This window comes from Salvelinus alpinus, chromosome 19 (genome assembly GCF_045679555.1).
Source record: "Salvelinus alpinus chromosome 19, SLU_Salpinus.1, whole genome shotgun sequence".
Lineage (NCBI taxonomy): Eukaryota > Metazoa > Chordata > Actinopteri > Salmoniformes > Salmonidae > Salvelinus > Salvelinus alpinus.
Window position 1 is genome coordinate 55,557 of NC_092104.1, and position 7,704 is coordinate 63,260.

The following is a 7,704-nucleotide window of genomic DNA, read 5'->3' on the forward strand; positions in this document are numbered from 1 at the left end:
AAAGATATAGTAAAAAACTATTTTTTAAAGGAATTGAGTAACTTTTTGAATTCTAAACTAGGCATATGATGACCTGTATCGAACGATTATTCACATTTCATGTGTTTTCTGTTCTCAAATTATGACATCTATCAAACTATTAATCACTGTTCATGTGTTTTCCTTTCAACCTTTGGAGAATTTCTCAGTGTTGACAAAAGTATACTTTTTTAGGCAAAAGCTCTGTCAGAAGAGGGATTTGAACACTCGCCTCCAATCGGACACCAGAATACCCCTATAGCCTGGAAAGCTTCTCACCTTGAGTCTGGCTCTTTAGACACTGGCACATTATGACAACTCTGAAGCTTTGAAATTCACATCTTTCACGATTCTGTTACATAAAGTCTGATATGTCTGATGGAAACATGCAGATCTTAAGATACAAAGAACGGAAAAGAAAAAATGTTAAAAGGTAATGAAAGATATAGTAAAAAACTTTTTTTTAAAGGAATTTAGTAACTTTTTGAATTCTAAACTAGGCATATGATGACCTGTATCGAACGATTATTCACGTTTCATGTGTTTTCTGTTCTCAAATTATGACATCTATCAAACTATTAATCACTGTTCATGTGTTTCCCTTTCAACCTTTGGAGAAATTCTCGGTGTTGACAAAAGTATACTTTTTTAGGCAAAATCTCTGTCAGAAGAGGGATTTGAACCCTCGCAGCCAGTTGGAGACCAGAATACCCTTATAACCAGGAAGGTTTCTCACCTTGAGTCTGGCGCCTTAGACCACTCGGCCATCCTGACAAATGTGAAACCTTAATATTAATATGTTTTTCAGGATTCTGTAACATAAAGTCTGATATGTCTGATGGAAAATTGCAGAACTTAAGATACAAAGAACAGACAACAAAAAAATGCTAAAAGCAAGTGAAAGATAGAGTAAAAAACATTTTTTAAGGAAATTGAAAAAGTTTGTAAATTCTAAGCTAGGCATATGATGACCTGTATCGAACGATTATTCACGTTTCATGTGTTTTCTGTTCTCAAATTGTGACATCTATCAAACTATTAATCACTGTTCATGTGTTTTCCTTTCAACCTTTGGAGAATTTCTCGGTGTCGACCGAAAGCTACTTTTTTAGGCAAAAGCTGTGTCAGAAGAAAGTTTTGAACCCTCGCCTCCAATCGGACACCAGAATACCCCTATAGCCTGGAAAGCTTCTCACCTTGAGTCTGGCTCTTTAGACACTCGCACATTATGACAACTCTGAAGCTTTGAAATTCACATCTTTCACGATTCTGTTACATAAAGTCTGATATGTCTGATGGAAACATGCAGATCTTAAGATACAAAGAACGGAAAAGAAAAAAATGTTAAAAGGTAATGAAAGATATAGTAAAAAACTTTTTTTTTAAGGAATTTAGTAACTTTTTGAATTCTAAACTAGGCATATGATGACCTGTATCGAACGATTATTCACGTTTCATGTGTTTTCTGTTCTCAAATTGTGACATCTATCAAACTATTAATCACTGTTCATGTGTTTTCCTTTCAACCTTTGGAGAATTTCTCGGTGTTGACCGAAAGCTACTTTTTTAGGCAAAAGCTGTGTCAGAAGAAGGATTTGAACCCTCGCCTCCAATCGGACACCAGAATACCCCTATAGCCTGGAAAGCTTCTCACCTTGAGTGTGGCTCTTAAGACACTCGCACATTATGACAACTCTGAAGCTTTGAAACTCACATCTTTCATGATTCTGTTACATAAAGTCTGATATGTCTGATGGAAACATGCAGATCTTAAGATACAAAGAACAGAAAAGAAAAAAATGTTAAAAGGTAATGAAAGATATAGTAAAAAATGTTTTTTTAAAGGAATTGAGTAACTTTTTGAATTCTAAACTAGGCATATGATGACCTGTATCGAACGATTATTCACATTTCATGTGTTTTCTGTTCTCAAATTATGACATCTATCAAACTATTAATCACTGTTCATGTGTTTCCCTTTCAACCTTTGGAGAAATTCTCGGTGTTGACAAAAGTATACTTTTTTAGGCAAAAGGTTTGTCAGAAGAGGGATTTGAACCCTCGCAGCCAGTTGGAGACCAGAATACCCTTATAACCAGGAAGGTTTCTCACCTTGAGTCTGGCGCCTTAGACCACTCGGCCATCCTGACAACTGTGAAACCTTAATATTAATATGTTTTTCAGGATTCTGTAACATAAAGTCTGATATGTCTGATGGAAAATTGCAGAACTTAAGATACAAAGAACAGACAACAAAAAAATGCTAAAAGCAAGTGAAAGATAGAGTAAAAAACATTTTTTAAGGAAATTGAAAAAGTTTGTAAATTCTAAGCTAGGCATATGATGACCTGTATCGAACGATTATTCACGTTTCATGTGTTTTCTGTTCTCAAATTGTGACATCTATCAAACTATTAATCACTGTTCATGTGTTTTCCTTTCAACCTTTGGAGAATTTCTCGGTGTTGACCGAAAGCTACTTTTTTAGGCAAAAGCTGTGTCAGAAGAAAGTTTTGAACCCTCGCCTCCAATCGGACACCAGAATACCCCTATAGCCTGGAAAGCTTCTCACCTTGAGTCTGGCTCTTTAGACACTCGCACATTATGACAACTCTGAAGCTTTGAAATTCACATCTTTCACGATTCTGTTACATAAAGTCTGATATGTCTGATGGAAACATGCAGATCTTAAGATACAAAGAACGGAAAAGAATTTTTTTTTAAAAGGTAATGAAAGATATAGTAAAAAACTTTTTTTTTAAGGAATTTAGTAACTTTTTGAATTCTAAACTAGGCATATGATGACCTGTATCGAACGATTATTCACGTTTCATGTGTTTTCTGTTCTCAAATTGTGACATCTATCAAACTATTAATCACTGTTCATGTGTTTTCCTTTCAACCTTTGGAGAATTTCTCGGTGTTGACCGAAAGCTACTTTTTTAGGCAAAAGCTGTGTCAGAAGAAGGATTTGAACCCTCGCCTCCAATCGGACACCAGAATACCCCTATAGCCTGGAAAGCTTCTCACCTTGAGTCTGGCTCTTTAGACACTGGCACATTATGACAACTCTGAAGCTTTGAAATTCACATCTTTCACGATTCTGTTACATAAAGTCTGATATGTCTGATGGAAACATGCAGATCTTAAGATACAAAGAACGGAAAAGAAAAAATGTTAAAAGGTAATGAAAGATATAGTAAAAAACTTTTTTTTAAAGGAATTTAGTAACTTTTTGAATTCTAAACTAGGCATATGATGACCTGTATCGAACGATTATTCACGTTTCATGTGTTTTCTGTTCTCAAATTATGACATCTATCAAACTATTAATCACTGTTCATGTGTTTCCCTTTCAACCTTTGGAGAAATTCTCGGTGTTGACAAAAGTATACTTTTTTAGGCAAAATCTCTGTCAGAAGAGGGATTTGAACCCTCGCAGCCAGTTGGAGACCAGAATACCCTTATAACCAGGAAGGTTTCTCACCTTGAGTCTGGCGCCTTAGACCACTCGGCCATCCTGACAACTGTGAAACCTTAATATTAATATGTTTTTCAGGATTCTGTAACATAAAGTCTGATATGTCTGATGGAAAATTGCAGAACTTAAGATACAAAGAACAGACAACAAAAAAATGCTAAAAGCAAGTGAAAGATAGAGTAAAAAACATTTTTTAAGGAAATTGAAAAAGTTTGTAAATTCTAAGCTAGGCATATGATGACCTGTATCGAACGATTATTCACGTTTCATGTGTTTTCTGTTCTCAAATTGTGACATCTATCAAACTATTAATCACTGTTCATGTGTTTTCCTTTCAACCTTTGGAGAATTTCTCGGTGTTGACCGAAAGCTACTTTTTTAGGCAAAAGCTGTGTCAGAAGAAAGTTTTGAACCCTCGCCTCCAATCGGACACCAGAATACCCCTATAGCCTGGAAAGCTTCTCACCTTGAGTCTGGCTCTTTAGACACTCGCACATTATGACAACTCTGAAGCTTTGAAATTCACATCTTTCACGATTCTGTTACATAAAGTCTGATATGTCTGATGGAAACATGCAGATCTTAAGATACAAAGAACGGAAAAGAAAAAAATGTTAAAAGGTAATGAAAGATATAGTAAAAAACTTTTTTTTTAAGGAATTTAGTAACTTTTTGAATTCTAAACTAGGCATATGATGACCTGTATCGAACGATTATTCACATTTCATGTGTTTTCTGTTCTCAAATTATGACATCTATCAAACTATTAATCACTGTTCATGTGTTTCCCTTTCAACCTTTGGAGAAATTCTCGGTGTTGACAAAAGTATACTTTTTTAGGCTAGTGCTCTGTCAGAAGAGGGTTTTGAACCCTCGCCTCCAGTCGGAGACCAGAATACCCTTACAACCAGGAAGGTTTCTCACCTTGAGTCTGGCGCCTTAGACCACTCGGCCATCCTGACAACTGTGAAACCTTAATATTAATATGTTTTTCAGGATTCTGTAACATAAAGTCTGATATGTCTGATGGAAAATTGCAGAACTTAAGATACAAAGAACAGACAACAAAAAAATGCTAAAAGCAAGTGAAAGATAGAGTATTTTTTTTTTTTTAAGGAAATTGAAAAAGTTAGTAAATTCTAAACTAGGCATATGATGACCTGTATCGAACGATTATTCACGTTTCATGTGTTTTCTGTTCTCAAATTGTGACATCTATCAAACTATTAATCACTGTTCATGTGTTTTCCTTTCAACCTTTGGAGAATTTCTCGGTGTTGACCGAAAACTACTTTTTTAGGCAAAAGCTGTGTCAGAAGAAGGATTTGAACCCTCACCTCCAATCGGACACCAGAATACCTCTATAGGCTGGAAAGCTTCTCACCTTAAGTCTGGCTCTTAAGACACTCGCACATTATGACAACTCTGAAGCTTTGAAATTCACATCTTTCACGATTCTGTTACATAAAGTTTGATATGTCTGATTGAAACATGCAGATCTTAAGATACAAAGAACGGAAAAGAAAAAAATGTTCAAAGGTAATGAAAGATATAGTAAAAAACTTTTTTTTAAAGGAATTGAGTAACTTTTTGAATTCTAAACTAGGCATATGATGACCTGTATCGAACGATTATTCACTTTTCATGTGTTTTCTGTTCTCAAATTATGACATCTATCAAACTATTAATCACTGTTCATGTGTTTCCCTTTCAACATTTGGAGAAATTCTCGGTGTTGACAAAAGTATACTTTTTTAGGCAAAAGCTCTGTCAGAAGAGGGATTTGAACGCTCGCCTCCAGTCGGAGACCAGAATACCCTTACAACCAGGAAGGTTTCTCACCTTGAGTCTGGCGCCTTAGATCACTCGGCCATCCTGACAACTATGAACCCTTAAAATTCATATTTTTTCACGATTCTGTAACATAAAGTCTGACATGTCTGATGGAAAATTGCAGAACTTAAGATACAAAGAACAGACAACAAAAAAATGCTAAAAGCAAGTGAAAGATAGAGTAAAAAACATTTTTTAAGGAAATTGAAAAAGTTTGTAAATTCTAAGCTAGGCATATGATGACCTGTATCGAACGATTATTCACGTTTCATGTGTTTTCTGTTCTCAAATTGTGACATCTATCAAACTATTAATCACTGTTCATGTGTTTTCCTTTCAACCTTTGGAGAATTTCTCGGTGTTGACCGAAAGCTACTTTTTTAGGCAAAAGCTGTGTCAGAAGAAGGATTTGAACCCACGCCTCCAATCGGACACCAGAATACCCCTATAGCCTGGAAAGCTTCTCACCTTGAGTGTGGCTCTTAAGACACTCGCACATTATGACAACTCTGAAGCTTTGAAACTCACATCTTTCATGATTCTGTTACATAAAGTCTGATATGTCTGATGGAAACATGCAGATCTTAAGATACAAAGAACAGAAAAGAAAAAAATGTTAAAAGGTAATGAAAGATATAGTAAAAAATGTTTTTTTAAAGGAATTGAGTAACTTTTTGAATTCTAAACTAGGCATATGATGACCTGTATCGAACGATTATTCACATTTCATGTGTTTTCTGTTCTCAAATTATGACATCTATCAAACTATTAATCACTGTTCATGTGTTTCCCTTTCAACCTTTGGAGAAATTCTCGGTGTTGACAAAAGTATACTTTTTTAGGCAAAAGCTCTGTCAGAAGAGGGATTTGAACCCTCGCAGCCAGTTGGAGACCAGAATACCCTTATAACCAGGAAGGTTTCTCACCTTGAGTCTGGCGCCTTAGACCACTCGGCCATCCTGACAACTGTGAAACCTTAATATTAATATGTTTTTCAGGATTCTGTAACATAAAGTCTGATATGTCTGATGGAAAATTGCAGAACTTAAGATACAAAGAACAGACAACAAAAAAATGCTAAAAGCAAGTGAAAGATAGAGTAAAAAACATTTTTTAAGGAAATTGAAAAAGTTTGTAAATTCTAAGCTAGGCATATGATGACCTGTATCGAACGATTATTCACGTTTCATGTGTTTTCTGTTCTCAAATTGTGACATCTATCAAACTATTAATCACTGTTCATGTGTTTTCCTTTCAACCTTTGGAGAATTTCTCGGTGTTGACCGAAAGCTACTTTTTTAGGCAAAAGCTGTGTCAGAAGAAAGTTTTGAACCCTCGCCTCCAATCGGACACCAGAATACCCCTATAGCCTGGAAAGCTTCTCACCTTGAGTCTGGCTCTTTAGACACTCGCACATTATGACAACTCTGAAGCTTTGAAATTCACATCTTTCACGATTCTGTTACATAAAGTCTGATATGTCTGATGGAAACATGCAGATCTTAAGATACAAAGAACGGAAAAGAATTTTTTTTTAAAAGGTAATGAAAGATATAGTAAAAAACTTTTTTTTTAAGGAATTTAGTAACTTTTTGAATTCTAAACTAGGCATATGATGACCTGTATCGAACGATTATTCACGTTTCATGTGTTTTCTGTTCTCAAATTGTGACATCTATCAAACTATTAATCACTGTTCATGTGTTTTCCTTTCAACCTTTGGAGAATTTCTCGGTGTTGACCGAAAGCTACTTTTTTAGGCAAAAGCTGTGTCAGAAGAAGGATTTGAACCCTCGCCTCCAATCGGACACCAGAATACCCCTATAGCCTGGAAAGCTTCTCACCTTGAGTGTGGCTCTTAAGACACTCGCACATTATGACAACTCTGAAGCTTTGAAACTCACATCTTTCACGATTCTGTTACATAAAGTCTGATATGTCTGATGGAAACATGCAGATCTTAAGATACAAAGAACAGAAAAGAAAAAAATGTTAAAATGTAATGAAAGATATAGTAAAAAATGTTTTTTTAAAGGAATTGAGTAACTTTTTGAATTCTAAACTAGGCATATGATGACCTGTATCGAACGATTATTCACATTTCATGTGTTTTCTGTTCTCAAATTATGACATCTATCAAACTATTAATCACTGTTCATGTGTTTCCCTTTCAACCTTTGGAGAAATTCTCGGTGTTGACAAAAGTATACTTTTTTAGGCTAGTGCTCTGTCAGAAGAGGGTTTTGAACCCTCGCCTCCAGTCGGAGACCAGAATACCCTTACAACCAGGAAGGTTTCTCACCTTGAGTCTGGCGCCTTAGACCACTCGGCCATCCTGACAACTGTGAAACCTTAATATTAATATGTTTTTC